The sequence below is a fragment of the Tympanuchus pallidicinctus genome, unplaced genomic scaffold (assembly GCF_026119805.1).
Source record: "Tympanuchus pallidicinctus isolate F22 unplaced genomic scaffold, pur_lepc_1.0 scaffold16, whole genome shotgun sequence".
In the NCBI taxonomy this organism is placed as follows: domain Eukaryota; kingdom Metazoa; phylum Chordata; class Aves; order Galliformes; family Phasianidae; genus Tympanuchus; species Tympanuchus pallidicinctus.
The window spans coordinates 22,815,381-22,842,908 of NW_026294679.1; the positions used below are offsets into that span (position 1 = coordinate 22,815,381).

At 42.1% G+C, this 27,528-nt stretch overlaps 1 long non-coding RNA gene across 1 annotated transcript; it reads right to left on the reverse strand.

Moving 5' to 3' along the window:
* Positions 1–17,838: 17,838 nt before the first annotated feature.
* LOC128077504 (uncharacterized) lies at positions 17,839–27,434 on the reverse strand. The gene is made up of 3 exons (XR_008205034.1): positions 27,313–27,434; positions 19,657–19,812; positions 17,839–18,073 (listed from the first exon to the last, which is right to left on the reverse strand). It is a non-coding gene; the product is annotated as an uncharacterized LOC128077504 (long non-coding RNA).
* Between the last annotated feature and the right edge of the window lie 94 nt (positions 27,435–27,528).

The window sequence follows — 27,528 nt, forward strand, 5'->3', positions numbered from 1 at the left end:
TTGTAAGTAAGCTGTCATCTCAAAAAGGCTGATGTTATTGTACTTTCTAATATGAACATATAAAAACATGTTGGAAAGGAAAAGTGTTGCTCCAGAAAATATCTTTCATTTTCGGTCTTTGGGCACCCTTACATCCTCCTGGCCTTTTTAGCAAACAAGTGATCGTAAAGCAAGTTAGCTGCTGCCTTATATCTCTGTGTCTGTCTGTCCATCTTGAGCTTCACCTCTGCTCATGGGGATACTTGCCCTGGTAATGATAAGGGAATAAAACCTCTGGCAGCAAGATCCTGTTGGGAGGAGGGAGTGGGCAATCCAATTGTCATGCAATGGATTCGCCTTCTTCAGAGACAGCACAGCCTCATGTGGAGAGGAACAAAATCCATTTGCAATCTGAGGTCACCAGTCTCCAGATAAGAGATGGCAATGGACAGTAAGGCTCAGGCAGGATGCAGAACAATGTTTTTAATGGGTTAGAGTCAGCTGTAGCAAACAAGATGAAGGATTTATCTAGCTGCAAAAGCGGTACACAGCAGGCACCTCGGAGGGAAGGAGGGGAAAAATGAAAGAGGTTGAGGAAAGCAAGCAGCCAGGGAGAAACCTCTGGAAGATTTGGGCACACAGTTGGCTGCACTCATGCTTTATGTCACTGCAGAACATTAAAAGAGCACTTAAAAAGGTAATTAGCACCTTTTCATTGGACCAGAAATCAGAGGTGTAATTTACCAGAAGTCAGTGAACAATGTAAGAGATCTAATTTAATCACATTGCATAGCTTATCTGGGATGAAAAATGAGGAGCCTGGCTTGACTGAGTGGGTACGCCTCCAGCAAAGCCATCTCTGTCCCCCCTGTGTTGGTGAAACACAGCACGGGGTGCTTCTGCCTTTTGAATCTTGCTGCATAGTTTTCATTTTTTCATAGCAGAGGGTCTATAATATGCAGAATTAAATGCCTGTCTAGAAGAGATGACAGTCAAAATTATGCATCATAATACAAGTAGTCTCTTCCTGTGCATCTGTGCAGGTGCTCCCAAATTCAAGAAGATGGGAGGAAACTGGGGCTTTCCCTATGCCCTGTGCAGATAAAGATGAAGAGTGGCCTTCCAGTATTCAAACTTCAGTTTGGATTTCAGACTGTCCTGCCTTTCCTTTAGAGTTAGGAATGGGTAATTCAGCTTATTTCTATTCTTCTCATCAAATGAAGAGTTCGAAAGATCAATTTAAAAAAAAAAAAAAAAACTACTAAAATTTAAGTGCTGTATAAAGAAAGTAAGCTTTAACTCCATTATTTTTAAACCAAAGCATAAGTCAGGTTTCCTTTATTGTGATTTCTTAAATAAAAATGTGAGCCATGGGTGAGCACAATTGTAAAGTCAAGCTGTTACCTCATTAACAAACCTGCAGTACAGCAAATCATGTTCAACATTACACCGCCTAATGAGGATTAAGCGTTGTTCCCTGAACACTGTTGCTTTTCCAAGTTTTCTTCTAGCTCTTCCTATGTGTTTCTGTGTCAGCATGGAAAACTTGGAAGGCCTGGCCACAGTGGCCAGAATTGAACCTTCTGATTATACTGGCCAGCTCTTGATAAACACTGACTAATCCTTTCTATCGGCCCTTTTAAAGGTTTTCATAGTTGTGTTTGAGAGAGGAGGCAGCTGGCCCTCAGCTGCAGAGCAGGGCTCTGTGCCCATGCGCAGCCCCTCCATTGGTAGCTCCTGTGAGGCCAGCAGGATGTAACTTACACAGAGGTGATGTGGCCTGTACTCAGCATATCAAGAGGACAGCTTCTCTTGGCTCCTGCATCTGAGTAAGTAGCCCAGACAAGTAATGATCAGTCCAAGCAAAGAAAATTTAAAAAGTGGTAGTCAAATTTAATCTGGAAAAAGTTCAAGTTTGCTTAAAAAAAAAATTCAACAGGCAGTAAGGGACTCTTGGCTGCAAGACCAATCTCCTGATTTATTACCATGCTACTAATTATTATATCTAATTATATATAGATTTTCCTAAGGACATTGGCAACATAAAATGTACTTTGAAATCTTACTTTGCTATTGTTGAGTTGGCTCCTGGGACATGAGGCATTGAACATTTGTATCAATGCTGATTTCAGTGTTTTTAAGTTGCTTTAAGCCACATTGTTAATCTGTATTGTTTCGAGCTTCTCTTGTTCATTAAATCCATCTTCTATACCCTCCAGGTGTAAAGAATATCTCTCCCATTCTCACATTTTCCTTGCACCAGATGTTTATTTTCCCAGCTGGACTTATTTCTTTTATAATCTTTTAAAATTATTTTTAAATCTAGACTGTGACCAATCATTCCAAGTTTCACTGTAAAACTGTGTCATGTGTTGCTTTTTCCTTTGTACTGCAACCTGGCATCACTCTCTTGAACCCTTCTTTTCTTGGGCAGGATTTGTACTCCTTCTTAGTGGATGTGATCTATTGTCACCTATACTCTATTTCATCAATAAGTAATATCCTACAAGCCTCTTGAACGATTTGGACCTGGACGATGAGTCCACATTAAGTGAATTAGAATGTGAAGCCATGAGGAAAAGATACTTGGCTATAAAGAACGGGAGAGAGAGAACACTGTAATGGAATAATTACTTTTCACTTTATCTATGAGTGGGTAACAGGAGAAATTCTAATTCTAACACTGGCATGTTGCTTCAGCAGCCCTACTTTAAAAAAAAAAAGAGAGGGGTGGGGGAGGGGGAATATTCCCTAAATCATTGCATGTATTAATTTCTAACCACTGATCTTATGAAGTAATCCCTTTAAAGCACCTCTGAAATGCTCCAAAAATCCCTGAGAGAGTTTCAACCAATTACACTACAAATGTCTTCAAATAACCATTGTACACTCATGTGGTAACTTGCAATGCAACTCCTGTTTCTTTGTCTCTTAATTATGCAATGATCCTGTATTGTGCTTGATGACTGTATTAAAATGTATAGCAAGCCAAACTGCCAGGATAGCCTTATCCAGTGAACAATGGAATAAGGATGAGCTGGGACGCCGAAGCTGTGACTGACATGACTGGATCTTCAGCGTAAGCCTTTTTAGGTGCTGAACAGATGGAATTTTTATCAAACATTACAACTACAATTACATATAGGAAGGCAACACAGATGAGAAAAGCAAATGACAGTACAATTGGTGTCCCCACTCTTGAGACTTATGCAGAATGGAGGTAAAAACTATTATTAGAAATGCTAGGTTTATTTTTGTTGCTTACATACACAAGCTAGATCTTGCATGGCGCAGTTGTTTCTTCTAGTGAAAAGAATGAAAAGAGAGAGAGAAGTCTTGATTAACCTCAGATTGTTTAGTCTGTGCAGAAGTCTGAAGGAATTCCACTCTGTCCTCAGAAAGGCTGCTTTTATCTCCTTGTGAAAACATAGAACATTCCATTTTTAGAGGACTCTGGTGTTTTCTATTCTTTGAATTTCATACTGAAATGACCTAAAGTTCAAATATTCCATGATGGATTCTAATTGATTTCCAGTCAAGATCTCTTATGTCATCCTTCTGCAAAATCTACTTATTGGCATGCCATTTTCTCTGTTTTTAGCACTGAGTGTTTCTCCAGTTTTGCAGCACAAGGAGTAAAATGTATGCACAAAAGGTGCCTGGGAGAAATTGGCAGCGACCAAAGGCAGCGCAATAAGGCTGTGATCAGGAAGCATGAAGCCAGAGACACAGACATGAAAATGTTAACAGTTCAAATTCAACACAGAGAAAACAAAGTGATGAGAATTATAAATTTCAAACATCTCTTTTCTCTTTTTCCATTGCACAGCAGTCTGACCACAGGTCTGTTTGATATTTATGAAGTACAACACAGCTGCATACCGCAGAAAGGGAGAAAACAAAAGCCATGCGCTCAGAAATTGTGAAAACTATCTGCTATGTGATATCTCAGGCTGATGTGTACTGTGAGCAGTGGTGGCTTTGGATCTCCTCCCCTAAGTCAGACCTTTCCTTGTGTTCAACTGGAATGCTTTCACCATGTGCCTGGTCAGTGCATCAGACCCTTAGGTACAGGTAAAATATTCAGAGGAAAAGGACGCCAGGGAGAAGGGCATTTTATTAAACCCTTCAGTTCTTCAGTCTGAGAAAAACAATAATAACAACAAAAACTTCAATATAATAAGAAATAGCTCAGGTTTTTGGAAAGATTTACTGGGGCAATGTTGCCTTCTGCAAGTTCTGTGTGTTATCTGTTAAAATGGATTCCAGCCGTTCTCTGTATTTTTTGTCTATACTTTCCAAAACTCACCTGCCCAAGCGTGAAGTTATGACATGAACTGAGGAAATATAAATATGCTGTTATATTTTCCTAAGCTGCCAGCAAAAGTTTGTAAACGTAGTTTCCAGATCACACCCTTGAACAGAGAGCACTGTGTCCTGCTCAGAAAAAAAAAAGGAAATACGTTGTCTTCTCTTTAACTGAAAATTTGGAAAGGGGCATGGCCGGACTTACAGAAAATGTTTTAATCCTTTTAACCATAGCTCCTTTAATTCTCAGTGTTATGGATTACCTCAGCTGCTACCTGACATCTGTAAATTCAGTAGCTATGAAAGCCTTTTAACAGGTCTATTGCATGATTTCTGGAATAGCAGCAAGCTAGCAGGAAGAAAGGTGCATGGGGTAGAACAAACCACTGCCCTGCAGTTGGATGGACAGTAGGATGGAGAGGACTGCCAGAAATTATCATGAAGGATGAGGAGAATTAGCACTTGGAATTTGTCATAGACCATAGCAATCCATATTCATATTCATCCATTTTTTTTTGTGACAATTTGTTTTCACATGGTTCTCCCTTGCTACCAAGTAAAGCTTTTTGCATTAAGGTATTTCAGATGTGCTCAACATTAGCTCAACTGATTTTTTTAAGGATTTGCTCTGTATCAGGACAAGGTGAAGCACTTTCCCGCAAGCTCACATACTCCATGCTCCCCAAGTCCCTGTCAGAATAGTATTTAAAACCAGAACCCTACAGAGCAGAGAGCCACTGCTGTCTGAAGCGCTCCATGAGCACTCCAGAAGTTTCAGCGAGGTTTAGGCAGGCACTAGTTAATGATGCAGATATGCAGGAGATTCAGCATTGCTGGTTACAGAGGAATGCGTTCCAGAAGGCAAAATGATATCAGTGTGAACAGGGATTTCTCCTGCTGTTGAGTCTTGCAGAGAATGAAAAGGTCAATACAGTCACCTTTCTTAGATGAAAACTTTTGATCCTAGAATGCACATAGATAAAGCAGAGGGGCATTACCTAGATGCTCCTATGTCTGTAACACATGGGAACCTTGCACGTGTTAGTCAGAAATAAACAAGAGGAAAGCATTTACAGTGAGAAAAGGGCCATCTCTGTTGAGGACCAGAAAATGACATTCTTACTTGAGCGCTAGCAAGAATGAAATTGGAGCATGAAAGTCATGTTGGGAGGATTTTACTTTTGTCTGTACTGTTCCAAGGGCAACAGATCTCCAAGAAGGGGCAGCCTAAACTTTCCAAGATGTTCTTCCTCACTACTATTTCTGAACTATTTCTCAGCTAACCACAAAAATAAACAGTGCTTTGTGAAAGCTATGTCACAAGATTATTTTTTTTTCTGATGAGATGGTTTTCAGTGAAATAAGGTAAAATGTGACAGAAATGCAGTAGTAAAAAGCATATTTGGAAATTAAGGCCTGAAAACCATAATTCCACTTTTTTTTTTTTTTTTTTTTTAAAGCAGTATTTGTTTTTTAATGATGAAAACAGAATCACCAACTGTTTTCCAAACTATATGTTTCCTAATAAAAATGTATAAGAATTTGTAGGACTCCTTAACACTGGCATGGAAGCTGTCAAAGAAGAAAAACTATCTCGAAACCACAAAGTTACTTTTCTTATCAGACACCACCACACAGAGCCCATTCAAGTTTTCTACTGTGAAGAATGAAGCTGACAGTTTCCACAACTGTAGATATTCTGAGCAAGAAGCGAAGAGTTAGGCCTAAATCACAAAGGCAGCTGGAGATGAACCATGGTGTTTGGTAGCATTTAAAGAAGCAAATGGCTCTGGTGAATAACTCCCATGACTTGATTAGTTATTTGAAACATCTCCTGAGAACAGAATGTGCCATTCAGAAGTCAGTGATCCACTAATGCTTCTGCTATTGCCTTCCCGAATTTGGCTTAATTAGTTTGAAATATTGAAAATGAAGTATTCCAATATTAAATGTTTTCAGAAAATTAAACACTGTAACTGTAAGGGAGGAAGAAATAATTTTGAATATTGTCAGCATCCTGATTCACTCATCAGCAGGAAGGCAAAGAATGCAGACGTTGGAGACCATGGCTATAAAGAAGAGAGCGTCATCTAGAAGACGAAGGCAGTGTGGTTTATTTTTGATGTGCCATTGCTTCACATCATTTGGTAAAGATTGGAGCAGAGTTGGAAAATATGTGTGATACAGTGTGTGGCAGTATATATCAGGATGTCTCAGAATATAGCATAATATACAGAGTATAAACCAGACAACACCGTTTTGTTTGATTGTTTTAAAAGATGAAAGTAGCTCCAGTACCAGCTGGGTATTTGTGCAAGTAGTCAATCTTGCAGGCATTCAGAAGAGCTCTAGAGGATCTCAGCTTTAAAAAGCAACAGAAAATGAACTTACTCATTAATCAGTACAGAGTTTATGACTGTGCAGGTAACACAGCAATCTAAATGGCTATTTGCTTGCCTGCAAGTGCAGTCAACATAATTTTAACCCTGGTAAGGTGCTAGAAGAGCGCAGACCTATTTCTCTCTTCTGTGTTGGTTGCGCTTTCCTACTTTGCAAATAACAATGGCTCTGAAGGTTTTGTAGCAAAGGTATTTGAAATGCATTCAGAGAGAAGCTGAAGTTGTAATTGAGTTTTGAGAAAAAAATGCTGTCAAAACAGACTGTGAGTGTGAGGACCCAGAAGACCTGCAGGACATACTGGGACAGCCTCTGTGTGCAAGGGAGAGCCTCTGGAGGAAGGTAAAATACATGACCGTCGTGCTGCAGGAGCTGGGGCTGGCTCCTACCAGCTCTGCCACCGTCTCCAAGCAAGCATGAGCTGTTCTCTGTGTAGCCATTGCTCCATCCCCAGTGGTGGGAGGCAGATCACGGCCACGAACGCAGAGCTGGCTGTTGCTGCTGCTTAACAGGCTCTCGGCTAACACAATGGAAGGGAAACAATCTATCTCCAAGCTATTTGATGCTATTGTTCTGTTTATGCGTATTGTTAATGTTTTAAAAAGGAAAAGTAGAACATGCTGATTTTTATCTATGCGTCTGTTGTGAAAGGCAGAAGCAGTCATAAGAGCTGTTAGGAACTGTGATAGGATGGATGAAAGGGTGTATCAGAAATTGAAACTCTAAAGCTTCTTTTTTGGTAAGTGAGATATACAGCTTTCCATAGAAAGGCATTTTAGGGGTGTGGGAGAATTGGTAGACAAAGACTGAAATCTGATACCTTCCTCAAAGTACTCCACACATTTTTTTATTTATTTTTTCCCTCCAGCTTTAGAAAGGAAGGTTTAGAATTGATCAGAAAAGGATAATTCTGAAAATATACAGATACTTAGATTTAGATTTATTTTCTATGCTTTTCGTTATCCTTCTTCTCCTGAAATCATGAAGAGTTTCAAAGGGCTTTGAAATACATCTGTATTTCTAACAACTGTATTCAAAATATCAAACCAAAGTAATTACAAATTAATGTTTTAAGATGAAAGTTAGATAGACAGGGTTGATTGCATCCCCCATTCTCTCCCTCAGCTGTCCTGACCTGCTATGCCCTGCCTTGCTAAGGGGCTGTTCTCCTTCTCCTCACATGTGCCCATGCCTTAGCAGATTCCACTTGGCCAGTGCCAAAAAGGGTGAATGCACATACACTGCACCACTTATTGCTAAGGCACAGGAAAAAGTTTGTTACAAAACCATTTTTGTTACCATGTGAGATTTGTCATGCCAGCATAAACCTTTGTGTGGAGAACTTTATCTATGCTTAGCATGATAATGGTAAAGCAGACATAAGTAAATTAACCGGTACAAGACAAATGTCAGCGAAGTTAGTTTAAGAAATTTAAGCCAATACAAAATGAAACATGTTCCCTTAGGAATTGCTTGCTGTAGGGTGTTTGTGTAGCAGATTTGCATCTTAATTTTAAAACCAAACCTACGTAAATGTTACTTCCTATTTGGTTTTCCCTTTGTTTTGCCACGGGCTTCAGCAAGCAGCAGAGCAGTCCCAGGGGCCAGATGTGGAGCTGCAGTTGCTAATCTCTCTCCCAGCTGTGAGCAGCAGCTGTGAGGTGGCCAGTAGCCAGGTGGTACCCATGCACATCCCTCTTGTAGGGAGTAGCACTGTGAGGAGTATGGTGCTGCACTGACCTACAGAGCAACAGGGAGCTGCTGGCTCTGAGGCCTGTGTGGAGGTCTGGCAGGCTTAGAACCTCACCAGAGACCCCAGTGCAGTGCCAAAGCAGTCTTGCTCAGACGCCTGCTGATCTCCTGGGCAGCAACAGGGAGAGCAGCTGAGATGTCCCTGTGCTTACAGCTGTCCCTGCAGAGACCGTGCTTTTGAGCAAAGAGTTGTTGGTGTCAGGGGAAGTTTGGACTGTGCATCGTTACCTCAGCTGACTCACCTCTTGATATCTTCTGCACATATTTTGATTTATCTGCCAGGAAACAGAGAAACCTAGTAACTCTCAGTGGGATCCATTATGATAATAACAAAATATATAAATCAGATGAATTTTGTTTGACTTGTAAGGAAGGGGTTGTGGTTTTACCATAAAGGTTTATTCAAGCTGAAGCATTCTTAAAGATTGCAATGCCATCCAAGGTTTTACTTTATTTATGAATATATACTAAGAGGATAGAAATAAAGCTGCCCTGCAGATTTGCTCCAAAGCCTCTGTATGAGTGTTCAGCTGTAACAGAAGAAGTAAAACAGAGCAACTTTGGAAGGCCAAAGTAGATGGATATGAAAGGAATAACTTTATATAAGCTCACACCTGTAAACACTGTCAGGTGCCTCTTTCTCTCCCCTTAAACCTCTCACATACGCCAAACAGAAAATTTGGGAAGTACAAAGATTCAAATTCTTCCCTCTAGCCCTCTCACCTGCTTCAGATCTTGCTTCATTCTCTACTTTTCATAACCCCACATCCTAACAGTCCCTGCCTGTTGCTCCCTGTTGTACTGCCTGACCATGCACTCACACTCATGGCAGGAGCTGCTCCCAGCTAGCTCCAGAAGCCAGGCTCAGCCTGGACACAGTGCACGTGTCCACTGCCCAGCACCCCACACCACAGACTATCAGAGACAATCCACAGAGCAGCTATCTGACAGCACTTGATTCATGTTGTGTTTTTTTTTCTTTTGTACAAAGCAACGTGTTCCAGCTCCCAGGTTTACTCTCCATGTCTTTGCAAGAATAAAGTTCCTCTTCATTTCAGTCAGTGGTGTGAAATACTGAATGGTCCATAAAATCCCTCACCCCCTGTGAGATAGCCACCAGTGTTATATGGCTCCTGAGAGGCCGATCTCTTGTAGTGTTTGTTAAAAAGAGAAAAATCATCCCCTGTGTATAATGGTGTCATAAAGGATCCTCCTTTGATGCACTTGATTTTTTGAGTTAAGAGTTTTCTGCTCAGAGCTGTGCTATTTAATATTTTCCTGTTTATTAATAGCAGCAGTGTCAGGCTAGGTGGAGTCCTGTTAGCTGCCTTTACTTGTCCAGAAGTAAGAGAGTGACAAAATTTGGTGCGCTACAGTACAGAATTCACCTCTCCAGCTATGCAAAGGTCTTGAACTACTTGAGACCTAGACCTGATGGGATTCGCTGATCCTGTTCATTCATAAAACATGATGTGCTGAAATAGGTCTGATCTTATGGTCTCTTTGCCAGTGCCGTATATCATTTCTTCTGGTTTTCTTCTGCAAGATAGATCAATGAAGCTGGCAGTGCTACCTTGGGTGGCAGATAGGGTCGCTTCCTTCAGAACTACCAATCCTATGCTTCCTTTCAGGTTGGATATTAGGAAAAATCTCTTCTCAGAAAGGTGAGGTATCAGAAGAGACTGCCTAGGGAGGTGGTAGAATGACTGTCCCTTGAGGTGTTCAAAAACCGTGTAGATGAGGGCACTGAGGGACATGGTTTAGGGAGAATTGTGGCAATGGGTTAGATTGGATGATCTTAGTAGTCTTTTTTAACCTTAATGATTCTATGATTCTCTGATCAGACATGCTTATAACAGCTGCTTCTTGCTTTGCCAAAAAAGCAGTGGGTGAGAGAGGGTCGGGAAGCCTCCAGAAGCCCCAGCCATGGGCAGGCTGCACAGGCAGTGAGAACAGGAGTACTCTGTGCTAGCTGGAATTTCCTTTCTCTGAGCTGCAGCTGGCACTCTGGGCCTCCCAAGGACAAGCGCAATGAAGTCCTTTTTCCAGACTAAATAACCATGCTAATATAAGCAGCTCTCTCAGAGGCTTGAAGATTTTTAACAAGATTCTTTTGATTCAAGTCAAGCAGGTCTCTTCCCCCGAGCTCTTCCAGAAGCACAGAAAGGCTTGTGGGACTTCCTGAGAGCAGTAACAGAATAGGCTGCTATTGCTATCCCTTCCGTAGCCTCTTCACAGACATCTTCCCCATTTTCTATGGGTTTAGATGAACCTTCCTGAAAGCTCTTCAGTTTGAATTAAAGTCTAACATCTCCGTATGTTGAAGGTACTGTCTTATGGACTTGAGCAAGCTCTGGATCAAGCTTCATGCATTTTAAATGTCCAGTTCTTTACCAAGGAACTTGATTTAAAGTTCTTCCCAGTCTATCAAGATATCCTTGCAAAATATTGGCCAGAGCAAGAACATTTTGAGGAACTGCAGTTCTATTAAAGGAAAGAATCTTACAATGAACATTTGTAGATGATCCATTTCAGTTTTGACCTGAGTGACACCGCACCAGGATCTTCCTCTGCAACCATTACATTAATTATCGCCCCTCTAGTTGGTAAAACCTTTGAGATGCCTCTCCTCATCTCTTCCAGAAACATCTACTGCAGCACTCAGATTGCAGCAGAGGAACATTTCTGACTGAGCCAATGCAAGATGTGCCCTTCCTTAAGGCAAGCTGCAAAGCAAATGCAATGGCTGCTGTAGTTACTAATTCAGCAAGCTATCTGTTTCTAGCAAAGTATTTACAAAGTCCTCAAGTGCTGAGTTTTTTTCACACCTCTTTTGATATTGCTGTTATGTATCTGCTGCATTGCAGTAAAAGGTAAAGCAATTATCATATATTGTTTATCTTTCTGTTTGGGAGAACCGTGAAGCTCTATTGAATGGTAATCTAATTTGCTAAACATGTCTTCCACAAAACCTCAAAAAGCTCTTTTAGTACCTAGAATTTCTGGTAATTTTTTACATCAATAATGTTTAGCAGTTTTCCTTGCCTCCTTATGCGTTTACTTCTGCAGTGTTATGAAGAGGACAATCTGAACTAACTGCTATCTGATGCCATGCAATCATAACAAAAAATATGAATGTATACCATACAGAACCATTTTCATTCCCTACTCTCATTTGATGCTAAGTAGCATTTCTGTGTTTTGAGTGGTGTTAGTACTGATACTTGGTTTTGGAAGATGAATGCTCAGCCATACACAGGATTCAATTAACATTCTTTTATGACTGCATCCATATTTTTCTTAACGAGCACACTCCTTGGTGAGAGGGAATATTTACCTCATGGCATTAAATCCACAGTTATCTACCACAGTCATTAATGATCATATAGCAAATGGTAACCCCAACAATCTGTCTACATTCCAGTTTGAGTAATTATATTCTGCCTCTCTTAATTTCCTTTTGAGAGTAATTGGACATGATAGCAGTCTACACTTGCTATCCTAAACTGCTCTGCAGGCTGACCACATCTCAAAGCTTAAGGACATAATCACAGTTTCCAATAGAGGAAATGTTGGTAGATTATCTCTCTTCTTGCCCCATCTTTATATCACATAAAAATCCATTAATTAACGTAATACTAAAAGAAGGCATCTAGCAAATTCAACTATGTATGTATGGGACACTATACCATCTGCATAGTACTAGCTGCCTAGAGACATAAGCCAGGAGTTTAAATGTTCTCAGAAACTGATGAACTTGTTGATTTTAGGAAGCTGATGATAGGAATTGCTGTGTGTTTTTTGAGCCTCTGCCTTTGTCTGCATTAACAAGCACTTACGCATAGGAGGAGCAGATGAGTAAAACAATGCAATGAGCTGTGAGTGCTCTACATCCACAGTGCATAAAGTTTACTTTAGATTCTATTTAGTTTAACTAGATTGGGCAACCTGAGTGTATGTCATTTGAATGTTTCCTAAGGACTGCTTTTGTCCCTGCAAGGGGGGTTAGCACAACTAAAGCACATCAGAAGCAGAGGTTCTGGTTTAGTTTCCTCCAAGAAGAAAATGATTCATCTGCACCAAAACTGCAAATCAAACCAGGGCAAGATAAATGTGAATGATGAGATTTGTTGTCTATCTGCTGTACTGCTCTGAACATTTGTGTGTTTGAGATCCACTGCAAACCGAAGTGGGCTGTTATCTATGCAAGGACTGCTAAGGGACAACAGCACTTAACAGAGGGCTTGTTCTGACCAATAGTGGGACCAGGAAATGGTAACAAAGCTCCTATCTGACTCCTGATTTATAAAAAGAGGTTTTTGGGCAGGAGATTCAAAGAGACAAACATGCTTCAGTAGCCCAGTGGGGGTGCAGTCTTCAGGAAAAAGATTCTCCAGCCCTAAGGAAACTGTTCCAGATGGCAAACACTGTGACAGAAAGAACATACAGAGTCTATTTGATGTATGCGGGTTTATTTTAGAGTTGTTCCAGGGAGACCAAGCAAAGAAGCAGTGTTGCTGCCCATTTATACTGCAGAGCACTCAGATGTAAAAGCTCTTAGTGCAGCAGGAGTCACAGCAGCTGCAGCAGCCGGCGGGGTCTCCAGAGCCAGCTTGGAGGACACCTCAACACCACAAGGTTACATTAGAGTAATATGCAAAATCTTCAGCATCAGCAGAAAGCAATGGGAAACGTTTTCTTTCATTTCTGATTTAGTCAGACTCCAGATCCGGAACATTTTTTAAGGGATTTAAGCCTAAATTAATTGTAAAAATGCTTAATTGTAGCAAATGTTTACCAAAAAGGTAAATATTGGAAGATGTAAAACAGAGGGGGGTTAACACTTCAATTTGTGTGTGTGTGTGTATCTGTAAAGTTAATACTGTGAAAAGCATGGAATTAACTACAGGTTTTTGTTTTGCTTTGTTTTTAATGAAAAGTAAATGTGTCTATGCAGAGATTGTTCCAGTTTGGAACAGGAAATTCTCTGCATGCACCATATATCCCAGCAACTTATTCTGTGATAGGGAAGTCAGCCTCTCTGAAAATGAATATGTTAGAGCTAGCAGTAACCAAATCTGAATTGTCCTAAAATGAGCATTAATCTGGAAGGAAAAAGGTAAGTAGATGGAGCCTTTAGAACCGTGTTGTAAAAACATGTTAGGGAAGTACAGGCTCAAGGTCTTGTGAAATACATCGTTTAGCACTTGCTACTCTCGAGCCTAGCCACCTTCTTTCACTACACTGTTTATATTTACTCACCTTTTTGTGCCATTTGATCTTTGCTGGAGACTTACAATTTTCAGTTCATTTCAGTAACTTCAAGTGCAAACAGTACATGATCCCACCAGAAGTGATCAGGAAAATGACAGGTAGCATGAGGTCCAAGGCCAGGGGTCACCCAAGGTATCCGAGAGGCCAGGGAAGATTAAAACTCCTTCAAACATTGTCTTCTCTGTATTCATATGGTGCCCCGCACTGAGGACTATGAGAGTGGGTGCAGTTTTTCTGTGTTCAGCACAACATGGAAATGATCAACTACTCTGTACTATCACACAGGAAACACCTCCCTTTTATGGGGACACTGGAGGGAACAACCAAAGTGTTCTCTGTGCAGGAGACATCTAATGACCCAGATTTCCTCAGAATGGAGAATCCACATCCCCAGCCAGGGAAATGCTTCTTAATGTTCCCCAGGAGAAATAAAACCACTGCTTGGAAAAAAAAAAAAGAAAAAAGAAGAAAGAAAAAAATAAAAAAGCCATAGCTGTAACGTAGTACCAAAGAAAGATAACAAAGGAATCAGTACTACCATGAAAATCCTGTGTCCTGTAGCAGAGGACTTACTGAATAAAACTTCCTTATGGCTATAGGTAGCAACTGTGTTTTATGTTGTAGGAAATAAAGCAAAGAAAAAAAAGAACTTTTAAATGGAAGAAAAAATCCTGCCCAGAAAACTGGTGATGAGTTTAATTTATAGGTTGTGAACAGGGCACTCTTTTGGAGTGTCTCAGAGAGTGTAATGCCAACAGGACCAGCTGAGTTCCCTGACCCAAACACACCTGCCCTGAGAGAGGGGCAAAGGCAAGGTACTCCATGTGATATGAAGTAACCTGTTCCTTGCCTCAGGAAAGATGAATGAGGAGTAACTATATGATTAAATCATGCTATCTCTGCCTGTCTTTTGTCCCAAAGTCCATTGCCATTACTCCATCACTATTAGAAAACAGAAGTCTAGATGCCAGTAGCATAAGAAAATACATGCCTCACCTCACACAGGGTTTCCAGAACCCTAGGAAGTGATTGCAGTGCTTATGAACGGCCCTTAAGCAGTCCTGGGGGATGTGCTTACCTAAGGACAGAGGCATAAACCAGCAGACATGCCACCACCCTTATTGCCATTTAAGCTGTAGGTGTGAGGACTCAAGGTCAGCCCCCGCAGTACTCAGCTATAATTCCCAGTCAACGGGAATTGTCCCTATTAAACTGAGTGCAGCTGCTCTAATATTTGGAACTCTACTTAAAAATAAATATTGATATGGCTTAAAGGGATTAACTGAAATGACTGGATTTTTTGTTAAAAACTTTTCAAGATAAAAACGAACCTTTTACGAAGTGTTCATTGTGTTTTGAGATGTTATTTCCTGTGATAAAATCGAAAGGGGGGAAAATTGCTATAATAACGTATGAAAATTCTCATGTGCCTAAACACCTATCTTTAAATGACCAAAAATAAGTCTCATAAAATTACACTTCAAGTAGCTCTGTGTGTGAGTTATTAGTGGACAGTAGATGTCTCACCAGTGTCAAAGAGGTAAATAGATCAAATTTTCTAAATCTATATAGTTTAATGCTAGTGACATGAAGTTACCAGTCCTGACTTTTAATTGCTCCACTACTTTTATTCATGCCAAGTGCAGATTATTTACTTTGCTTCTCTGCATCAGTCATCCCATCTTTAAAATGGAAGCAATCTCTGTAGCAACTACAGAAAAGTTTAGAGAGGGTCAATGAACCCAATCCTTGCTCTCCACACTACAGCTGCAGCTTTCTCTTTGTCCACTGCTATCAGCATGGCAGCAAGAGGCAGCCTCAGCAGGCAGTAGGACGGCTGGCATGGAGTGGGTTGGGTACTCTGGCAGCTTCCTAGCACACAGGCCAAACTGGGTTGAAGCTGGGGCACAGCTGGCTGCACACACACATGGCACACTGCAGAATGGCCTGGCTGCCTGGAGAGGTGCTCAGGCTACTAGAGAATGAAAGCAGAGATAATCTTAGATGGGTATAGATGTTACAAAAGTCTTTGAAATCAAAAGAACGCCAAAAAAGCTCCCATTTTTTTCTCTGTATGAATCCTTGAATTCAATCCTCGGCTTAGTAAACTGCTTCTTTTAGCAAAGTAAATTCAAAAATGCCGCAGTGATGAACAATGTAATAAAGAAAGCCATCATATTATTCTTGAATGAGGTTTAATAAAAATCAAATAAAAGCAATTATATGAATTTTCAAGAGGATCACCTTTTTCTTCCCTGAGGTATGAAGCAGAATGAATTCAGGAAATTGTTCAAATCAGAAACTTGAGCTACACAACATAGCCAGTGTTTGCTGTACAAAGACAAACAGACATCTCTTCCCAGGCTAGCAGTCTGCTTGCTGGCGGAGTGGAAATTCCACCTGTGGGCAAAGGAGGGTAATTAAAGAGGCACAGCAATTTCTTTGTAGTAGTGCTGGCTCTTCGACTCCAGAGAAACCTTCATCTTTTCAAGTATTCATGCTCTTCTTTATTTATGCAAGAAGAAATTGGACACAGTGAAACACTTAGAGCTGCCACAGATATCTGTAAGCAAGTATATGTGAATTGATATCCATTAACATGTACCACATGCTCCTTTGCTCTCAGAGGGCCAGGTTTACCATTTTTCTCTAACTTACGCAGTCATTTAGGTTAATAGAGAGCATTTGCAAAGCACCACCAAGTAGGACCAATCCTGAAATATTTGTCTTTACACTTTCCAGTTGGATAGTTAAGTGAAATCCAAAATTTATTGTGAGATTGTGTTATTTTCAATGCCATTTTAAAAGGCAGAGAGCAGAAATGCATTATATCAGTATTTTTGTTTACTCTGATAAGAGGAAAACATTTTGTGCTGACTCTCATTTCAGTTGCTTTTGTTTTCAATATAATGTTAAAGTAAGTATTACAATATTGGTGCAAAATGTTGATGACAAGCATGGTTATACACATTTTTTACAAGCTATCTACAGTGTGTCCACTTTCTCAGATTCAGAATGAAAACAAATTCTGAAGTAAAAATCTTACTGTTAGATTAAAATATATAGCTAGATTAGATTAAAATATATAGCTAGGTTAGACACTGCTTGGAAGTCAGATGCAGAGGAACTCCATTGCCTTCAAAAGAGAAACTTCTGCTTCCTGCCATGTTCCAGGAGAGCAGAGGTATGTCCTCTGTATTATAAAGCACTGGTAGACAGTAACTAAATATTTGAAAGGAGCAGATTTTATTCTGCTTGACTTGTATTTATAACATGCTTTGATATCTGCAAAAGGAAGACAGCTGAAGTTGGATGGAAGAAGTGGCAGCCAGACACTGTTATCAGGTGCCATATTTTCACTGTGAATGTATCACAGCCTTGTACTCTTGGTCAAATCGTTTAGAGTATGAATCAGTCTTACAGGCTTTGGTCCTTACATATCTCATGTAATCCCATCTTCTTTGAGCCAGATTCTTGCTCTGCAATCTAACTTTCCGTGGCTGATCTTTGGTGGCCCATCAATTAGTAAAGCAGACACTGACTTAAAATGTAACAACAACTTTGACTCTAGTCAAAACATTGTAAATGGAAAAACATAGCAACTCCAAAGTAACACTCAATGAGGCAGAAAAATAGGGAGACAAAAACTCTGATCCTAATCTTGCAACAAATTGTATGCAAATATTGCCTTGGGGAAACTTTTGGGCTGTGATATTTTTCCTGTTAAATATTCTGTAGGATTTGGGCCTTAACTTTATGTCACAGAAAGAGAACAACAGTGGAGAGAGGTTTATATCTGTACCTACTGATGCTATGTAAGATTCATTGTTCAATGAAAAGTAAAGCAACAGGCTTCTTGTTATTATCTATCTTTCATAATACTTGGAATGTAAGTGCTGTTGTGCCAGACTGCCAGTTATTTGGCACACTCCAGAGAAATGGCTAAGAACTGAGAAATGCAGGTTCTTCAAATTAAAAGAGGAAAAATAATCTCACTACAGGTGTCTTAAATATTTTGTGAGGTACATGAACTCCACTCTGGCAAGTTGTGTCTTTCACATACATATAAAAAAGCAAAATGATTGATCATATATTTGAGAGTCATTACCAACTACCATTTCCTCCAGATCAATTCAAAACAAGTAAAGATACATGTTTAATATCAGGTAAAGGGAGCATTTTATTTTTTTTCTCTCATTTGCTTTTTTTCAACTTTATCTTTGGAAAGGCTGGTTCTGGTTTTCTCTTCTCAAGTCTTCAGAGCCTCCAGTCACTGAGAAGTGACTCTAAACAATTATCAAAGAAAGCAACTTTGAGTAGAGGACAGGTGCATTAGCAGAGATTGCCTATAGTTTTCTTTTACCTGTGAAAATGACAAAACATACAGCAGCATGAGAATGTATACTTTCCCCCCCACTTAGAAAAGGTGCCTTTTGATTTCAGGACTTTGATAGACTACCCAGTACTTCCCTGATCTAATCTTCTAGTCCTATTAAGACAGGATAGGATGCAGTGTTTGAGGTGTCATTGCTAACCTCTGCGTTCCCCACAAGACTGTAGCGTCTGGACTGAAATAATTCTGAAAGTCTCCATTGAGTTTTATGCAGTATTTAAACAAACTCCCGTAACAGTAGCCCTATAATGTACGTCATACATCCTTTCACCTGGGTTTGGGATTTTTCCAGGTTTTTAAAGTTGAAGTCTAAGTAATACTTGGTGCCCTTAAAGGTAATTCTACAGTTTGCTCTAGCTACCAGATAGGATCTAAATACTGCATGCCAGCTGCCAAAAGAAAAGAAATTCAGAAAGGAAATGTGGAAAAGTGGGGTTGGTATAAAGAATTTCATCAAATGTCAGGAAGCCATTAATTCAGGACAAACTTGCTATGTGTTCCTCTGTTTTTTTTAAAAACAAAGCACTGACAAAAAAATGTAGACTTATGTACAATAACAGGAAATCAAACGGATGCTATTCCAGCATGTATACTGGAAAATGCATATGTATAGAAATTAAATTTAAAAACCCCTTTGGTTAAAAAAAAAACCCACAAGATTACTTTTCAGCTTTTAAATTTTGGAAGGTAAGATGGAGTGGAACAAGTGTGATTCTGTTTGAGATAATAGGATAATTTTTCCTCTTTAAATGAGCAAGCCTAGCAAGCAGACACTCACAATCTTCCCTCTGTGATCGTAATTGTGGTGCCGCAAATAGGCAATAACTGCCTGGCTGTGGCTCACATGAGGGATGAAGCCGATGGGCTTTGTCTGCTCTATAGAGAGAAAACTTCACAGTGAGTTTGTGGAGGTTAGCAAGGACAGTACGTTCATGTGCTTTTGCCTACATTTCAATGAAAATGACTCAACACAGTGATTTAAATTACACCTGTACTGTGGCTGGCTTGTTGGAACAAGGCACCTGCCAGTTCAGCTCCCAAGTGAGAAACAGGTTCAGGTACAGGTTCTGGTCATGCATTTGCCATAGATTTTTGAGCAAATCCAGTTGCCTAGATTTCCAAGAATATCTTCCATTCCTAGATGTTCTGGTTGTAAATATTTAGCAAAGGACACCTTCACGTGTCCCAACATTTAGCACCAAGATGTCATTTGTGTCAGAAATGCTCATGCAAGGATCTCAGGGTAATCAGTTCATTATACAAACACCACTTGTGATACATATCAATATATTTCTATTTATTTAGATCTTCTTATATTTAACAATATTTATTCATATTGTTCATGCAGACCAAAAGAATCACACAGAAGTAGGAAATAAGCCTGTTGCTAACTGCAGTGTTTTCATGCCCATGCTATCAACTTGGAAGAACAGTGGACATGGTCTTCAGAAAGGATAACGTTACAACTCTTCTTGCGAAGGAATCTAAATGTCAACTGCTTTTGCAAACCTGATGAACCAAAACACTTTTCATAAATTAGGCATTTTTCTTACCTATGCAAACGTACTTGTGTGGCATGTGGAGAAGCACCAAGTCTGAGGGACCTTGCTGGATTGCAGTCTTACTCAGATTGTGTAGTCATGATGCTGGAAGCAAGTGTTTATGATACGAGTTGCCACTAGACATAAACATCTGAAAGCCCTTTGGTCCTGCAATAACAAAAATTAAAGCACTAACTTAGCCTCACAATACTGCTGTACAACAAAAACAAGCTGAAATAAATTCCCTACAGACAGATAACCCAACTCACCTGCTTTCCAGTCCTGAACACAAACCCTCTATTTAAAGAATTTTAGACACCCTCTACTCTATTATCTGAGGAACAGATTTATTGTAAAACTAAAGGAAATTAATTCAACAGATCACTGTTTTAGCAACATTTATTTATTTAATATCAGAAAGAATACAGTTGTGTGCAATCCTCCTTCAAGATTGTGAATGAATTAACAAACATGTTTCTGCAAATCCAAAATTTTAAAATGATGATTTACCATCTTTAATCTCTATCAGGCATGAATACAGACATTCTTACATGATAGATGTATGGGAACTGCTGAATCACAGCCTGAACCTCTGATTGCTCTGAGTCAAGCAAAGAGTCAGTCCTGGGTGCACAGGTGAAGGCAATTCACCTGTGCTGCTGGAAGGGGTGGAGCTTGTTCCAGCTCTCCTAGACCCCATTTAAGAGCTGACTACGAGTGGCTTTCTTTTTGGAGATTGCTCTTCTTGGAGTCTTTTCAGTAAGCCTAGGTTAAGGGTAAGCTTTCCATCCATTCTTCTTTGCTATGATAACCTGTTTAGCCTAACTTTCCTGTATATTTCTTAATTATAACATCTGTATTTTTGTGGGAAATACAATGGGAAATAAAAAAAATTCTGAACATGTGTTTATTCTTAGAAATGAAGTAGAAAATAGCCACTATACAAGACAGTTTCTCTTGTTTAATTGGGTGCTAACAATTAAAATCTGCTTTAAAAATAATTTTTGCTAGATTTGTTCGATTTTTGTCATACAGTTTTTTTTGCTATGTTTTAATTTAGCTTTAACTTTTTTAAAGTGTCTTCAAGGAAATGACTGAAAGAAAACAACACCTGAACAAAGTGGAACGTGCAGGGGCACAATGAACGTAGTTGCCGTGTATGTGGAGTTTTTTGATCCATGTATACAGACTTAGATTTACATAAGTAACTGTGTGGCTATGAGTCCCCTAAATCCTCTTAAAGCTGTGTTGTAAATCCCAAAGAAGCTCCCCTTTGTGTCTTGTCTTAAGGTATTTGGCCTTGGAAGCTTAAAACTCTTTTGTTGGCTCCTGGTTGGTATTGAGGAAGCTGTGTGTGAGCAAGCAATGTTGCAGAGGTGCTGTGTGGGCCAACAAGAACACCTGCAGTGAGGTAGCACAGGGAGGTATATTTTTGCTTAAGTACAAGTCGGGTTGGTGTCTTCGGTGCTTTCCCAGTGGATGCAAGCCTCATGCGTGCAGGTATCACCCATAAAAGCAGCATGTGGCTGAAGTGATTAAAACCTCCCACTGTGTGTGCCGGAGCAGCCAGCTTTTTGTGTGAAACATCTAGTGGGTGCTCCATGTCGCAGCCCTCTGTCACACTGCCCACTGAGCAGGTCCTATCAGCACAGTGATACTGTTCTGGGAGCTGTGTGATAGCCACTGTGGGGCTGAACGCCAGCCATGCTGCTGGTCTGCTGGCCTCACAGTGAGATGCATGCTGCATGTTTGCAAAACTCCCTTTCCTTCTGTGGCTGTGGTTGTTAAGGAGCACTGATCTCCTCAGGCCCCTCTGTGCCACCAAGCAGAGGTCTGTTTATCCCTGCAGCACAGAGTGGAGGGAAGCCCTGACTCTTCCCGTGCAGGGTGGGTGGGGAGAGCAGGGGCAGAAAACAGGGAGTGCTTGAGCATTAGCTCTGACCTACCATGAAAGCCAACAAAAAAAAAAAAAAAATTATTATTATTCTAACTGACAAGAGTCTGCAAGAAGTTGTGCCCAGGCATGACAGTTCTGTTTGATGATAAAATAGTATCCTCTCTCCAGTTACTCATGCAGAATTATGTGTTTTTATTTAAGAAGTGTGTACTCCTGAGCCTCTGCTTCCTTTCCTTCTGCACTAGGTTACATGACTGACACTTTTGCCATGACAAATCCATGAGTGTTTTAAAAATTTACCATGAAAACCCTGGAGCTTTAATTATTGTGCATTTACATAATTAGTGCAAATACATGCAATTACCATGTGTACCTACACAATTACCAGCTACAATGATGTACTAACAATCCTTATTAAACTTTTGTGGGGGAGGGATGTGTTGATTGTATGCGTGAGGAACATCTGTAACCCCGTCCTCCTTTTCTCTCCCTTGCTGGAAGCAACCATGTGTTTAGGGACAGGGTTGGCATGCTGGGAGCAGCGACATGCTGGAAGTAGGTCAGTCAGCTGTCCAAATCAGACTTCCAGGAGGTGAAAATACAGGATGGATATTCCCAATAATGTTTCTAGGACATAGTTTCTGCTGTTAGTGCAATGCCATCAATACTTGATTACCCATGGGTTAATTATCCAAACTGCAAGGTAACTGTGCTACATCAGTATGTGTGTCTTTGCTCACATCTGCAGTTCACCTGAGTGAAATCCCCCAATTTCTATCACAGCTGTACTTTTCTTGTCTTGGAGCTACAAGAGTCTACATAAAGCGAGTCCTCTTGATGTGTCTTTGTGCCTTGTGGTGGCTGTGTCTACCTGAATATCTACTACAGTGTTTACAAATGACTTATTTTGATTAATCTTCTGCAAAGAAAAAATGTTCCGACTCACAAATATTCTCTCTTGCAAAATGCATGCTCTCTGTTTTACAGAAATTGTTCAGTGTAAAAATTCATAGGATCATTAAGGTTGGGAGAAGATATCTAAGGTCATCAATTCCAACCGCCAACCTATCCACCACAATGCTCACTTAAACATGTCTGTAAATGCCATATATACATGCAGCTTAAACACCTCCCGGGAAGCCTGTTCCAATACACTACTGCTCATTCAGAGAGGAAGTCTTTTCTAATATCTAACCTAAACAAAACCCAGAATTCTGGGCAAATTTGACTTAAGCCATCATGAAAGCATTAGATGTGCTGACTCAGTAGTTCTCTGGGCTCTTGTTCTATGGGAATTTTTTCTACTTCTGTTGGTTTGTGAACAATGGAATAGAGCAAGTGATGTAAATGACTGTACCTTCTCCTACTGTTTCCAGTTTTGCCCTTATTCTGGTCCTCAGCTGCAAGGAATTGCCTGTGGTATCTCTGAGAGGGCTTTGCAACAAAACTTCTTGCTGCTCTTTCTCTTCTAGGTACTGCCTTATGTAGGAAGGAAAATGGTCGTCTGCCTGTTTGTTCCCTTCATCTCATGAAACCTGGATCAGGCTTTTTGCATGTAAGCCTATGGAGTGTGTGGTTGTACAGAAGAGCCTGCTTTTTGGTTGTTTGTCTTTTGCTTTTTTTTTTTATTTTTTAACCTCTTCTCACAGTAGAAAGCCGTTGTGTCTATTAAAGCAGTGGAAAAATTGACAGGCTAATTGTTGCTGCTAAATGCAATAAAGTAGTACTTTGGGCTTTCAGGCATGTTTTATGACCAATATGGCAATTACTGAATAAAATCCCATGCCCCAGAATGTTTATTTGTGTAAACAACTTATGGTTATTTATTCATATTTTATGAATATTTTTTTCAAAATTGTATTAACCATCCCTTGTGGTAGAAAATACAGTTGGTTGGGGGGAAAAAAAAAGATATGCCACATGCTAAATGGAAGGATCAATTGAGAATCTAGTCCTGAATGTGTTTAAGCCCTGTTTTATTCAGCATGATTAGCTGTGTTACAAGCCACCATTATGTTCTGGCAAGCTCTGTCTGATTTGAAGCAGTCCTCACTTTCCTCACAATAACACTTTACTTGCTGGTCTCTTTCCATGCTGGCTGGCTGGATCATTTAAAACCTCTCACATAAGTTTAGACCAGGGTTCAACCAAGATGTTTTCCAGCTGGTGCTGGTGGCATCTGATATCTTTTCTTCGTGATTGAGTCATGTAAGAGCTGAAAACAAGGGGAGAAATAGAAGTAGATCTTGGACCTCAGCATGGATGCTCTACAAATGGCTGCATTTGTTGTTCTTTAAATCTCATGGTCTTTAAAATTCAGTTCAAGCTTAAAAAAAAAAAAAAAAAAAAAAAAAAAAAAAAAAAAAAAAAAAACCTGTTTATTGTCAAAATCAGGCAGTAGGTCGTCAAATAGTAGAGCAAATACTGCTATCTGTCTGTGAAACAAGAATCCACATCATGGACAGCTCTGCTAACATAGTAAATGAAATTATTTCAGGGTAGTTATGTGCACGTCTGGTTTTACATAAGGTTACATGATTGCATTATTTGTGGTCATTCAAAATCCTTGGGTGCTCTCTTACAAGAGTATGGTGTTGCATGCAGCTGGAAGATGATCAAAGTGCTTTGCTAATTATATTCTGCCTGAGTACATTCCCTGAAGTTAAAGCTTGGGTAAAATATTGTTTTCTTTTTCACTTTTTTTTTTTCCTGAATCTGTATAATGCAGCTTTAAAAAAAATTTAGTAACAAAAGTGATCACAGTCCCTACTTAAAATCTTACCTTCAGTATTTGGAAGATCATTTTCTTTATGGGCAAGGCATGGACCAGCTGAGTGACTTCAGCCCAAACCAAATTTTGGTTTGAAATTTCTCAAAGTTGAGATTTGCTTGGTTTTTGAATTTAGACTGAACTGACTCTAACAGAGCACTGTCTTGATCTGCTTCAGAAGGGCAGATTATATGCACTAGGGTGAGGAGTGTTTATGTCCCTGTAAAAGTACACTTTCAGCACTATATAAATAGCACGTTTACAATGCTGCATTTCCTCAGCTCACATGTGAAGTTCCTTCTCAGTAACTTATAATCACGTGGTGTGCCTTGCCTTCCTATTTTTTTTTTTTTTTTTTAAATTTTGTTTTGTTTTAAGCTGTGTCCTTGACTCTTGAAGGCATACATCCTGGATTTTAATGCTATCTCACCACATCACATTTTTGAAGGCTTTGTTCCCTTTGCCAAACTAGCCAAGTCGCCTTGCTTAACCTAGCAGGATATGTCAGGCAGGGCTGTGCATGGTGCTGTAAGCCAGTGCCTGGTGCTACACAAAGGATAACGCATGCCCAGTGGAACCCTAGGCACTGAGCTGCCTGGTGGTGGTCACAGAGCCACGGTATGTGCAAGGCATCTGGTCATGTCAGCTGCCCTTCAGCAGTGCACCATGGTGAGTTCGGGGCTTCTAGGCATGTTAAATAACTTGCAAAAGTTTGGCATAAATAAGGGGTTGGCTCAGATGAGGTGCATTCTCTTAGAGACCAAGAAAAGTGCTGATGCTACAGCTCCCAATGCTGGAGCTCCTGTATGGAGTTGTGTACCAAGTTCTGGTCAAGAATGACCATGGTACTGAAGCAGTGTATGCTGAGAAATGCTGAAGAGGGATCAAGTTGAAGATGACCTGTAGGAGTTCTTAGGTTTCAAAAGGGAAGGAGAAAAAGAGAGCCCAAACCTCCAGCCACTTTCTTCTTAATGTCGTGATTGTTTTCAATCTGTTTTTCTCAGTAAAATTGTTTACTTTTTTCCCTAGGACTCCAGTTGCATTACCACATACTTCCTTAGAGTCTTTGCATGGCAATTTCATGTCTAATTAAAGAATTCACATAAACCCTGCTTTTTTTTTTTTTTTTTTTTTCCTCTGTAAGAGATTAAAATGGCCATAGATTTTAGTACACTATGCAAGTTTGTCTGCACGTGGTGAAATGTGTACTGCACTGACTGAAGCCCCACTTGCCCATTAGGTTGTCTCCCCTGATGTAATGTGGGTATGTTCTGTGGTACTGCTCCTGTGGCTCCGTGTAAATAAGTCAGGAGAAGACGTTACCCCTTCGGTTTGGGGCAGCATCAGCTGGACTGCTCTGTGAGATAGGCTGCGGCAAGGAGGGCGCAGCAGCGGTCTGTTGGATGGATGGGTGTCAGGTGAGAGCTCAGAAGGGCCTCGTGTCTGTGCAGCCCCGGGCCTCGACACAATGCCACAGGTAGCTGGAAGGGAGAGCACTGCTGGTGTCAGACGGCGGTAGGGAATCAGCGCTGCCCGTACAGTCGCCTGTGTGTATTGCAGGAGGGGTGCGCCATCCCGCAGCCCACGCTGTGCTCCTCTGGGTTATCTTGAACTGGGCACGGCAGCAGCAGCCCTGCGCTGCAGCGAGCTGCGAGCGCTCATCCGGCACGACGCGTGCCCAGCCTGTGCGCTACCTCACCAGCTCCATCCCGGTGTGTGGTCGTAGTATGAGTTACGATAGCAGTAGAATTCATTTCAACTGCGGCTGAGGACTGGGGGAGGTTCTGCTTTAACACGCGATCCTATGGGGGCGGTGTCTCCGCCCGCCGCGGGTTGTGTGGCAGGGCCGAGGTTGGCAGACTCGCCTCGGGCACCGCGGGGAGCGGTGGTGGTGATCGCTTCTGTGCTGCTCCGGGCGGCCCCGCGGCGCTGCGCAACCGGCTGCGCCCCGTACTGCAGCCATGCAGGGCTGCGGTTAATGGCCAGCCTTATCGTTCAGGCCGATTTGGAGCAACCAAAGCCCGCCGTCCGCCCCCGTCTTTGTCTGAGCCAGAGGTTGTGACACCTCAGCTCGTTGCCGCCTTACGGGACGCTAATTGCAAATGAGCGTGGTGCCGAGGTGCGGTGCTGCCGACAGCCGTGCGGCTGCAGGGGCGCGAGAGCCCCGCGGTAGAGCTGCCTCCCGCTCCCCCGGGCAGGGTCCGCGAAGCGGCGGGCACGGTGGCGGCCGGGGACCGGAGGCTCCCGCGGCGCCTTTAAGGGCGCGGGGGGCGCGCGCGGGGCAGCGGGTGCGCGCGGCCGGCTGGCAGCGGCATTGTTCCCTGACGTCACTGGCAGGCCGCGCGGCGGCGGCGGCTCTCCAAGTTGCCTTTGTTATTCGGCGCTCCCCGGCTGACACCGCGGCCGCAAGCAAAACGCGGAGCCGGAGCCGCGCGGAGCGGCAGGAGGGCGGGCAGGGGGCGCCCCGGGGACGGGAGCCGCGGGCTGCGGCGGGGCTCGGCCCGGGCGGGCGCCAGCGAGATAGGAATAGGGAGAGGGAGGGAAGAAATAGAATCTCCCTCCCCTCGTTCTGTGACTCCTTCCCCTCCGCCGGCAGCGAGGCGGTGCGGGGCCGCTGCTTCGCTTGCGTCTCCTAATTGCGGAACGTGGGAGCCCCGCTGGAGCGGGGTGGGTGTGCGGGGCGCACCAACGGCCGTCGGAAGCGCAGAACGTCCCTGCGAGCGGGAGTCAGTGGGGGGAGCAGCTGGGGGAGCGCAGATCAGCCGATCGGCGCCCGTCAGCCGAGGCCAGCGCCCCGCCGCCGACTCGCTGGGAATCGCGCTGGGTTTCCTCGGGAGCAGAAAAAAACCACCCACCCGGCCCCACACCCGCCCCATTGTGGGCGCCCCGGGCCGCCCGCCCCCCTCGCCGTCGGGGCCGCTCCCCCGGCCCGCCCCGCCGCCTGCTCTGGGCCGCCCCCTCCCCCAGGGGCGAGCACCCCCCAGCCGCGGCTCGCTCCTACCTGGGTGGCGGCGGGGCCGGGGCCGAGGTGAACCCCTCTGGACGGCGGCCGCCCCCGACCGCCTGCCCGCAGGTCCCCCCGGCCCCGCAACGAGCCGCGGCACTCGGAGGCACCACGCGCTCCCGAGCGCTCTCGTTGCGGGGTGGTTTCCCCTTATTTAATAACAACAATTCAGCAGGGAGGATATTTGCCTGCTCTCAGTTTCCAGAGTGGAAG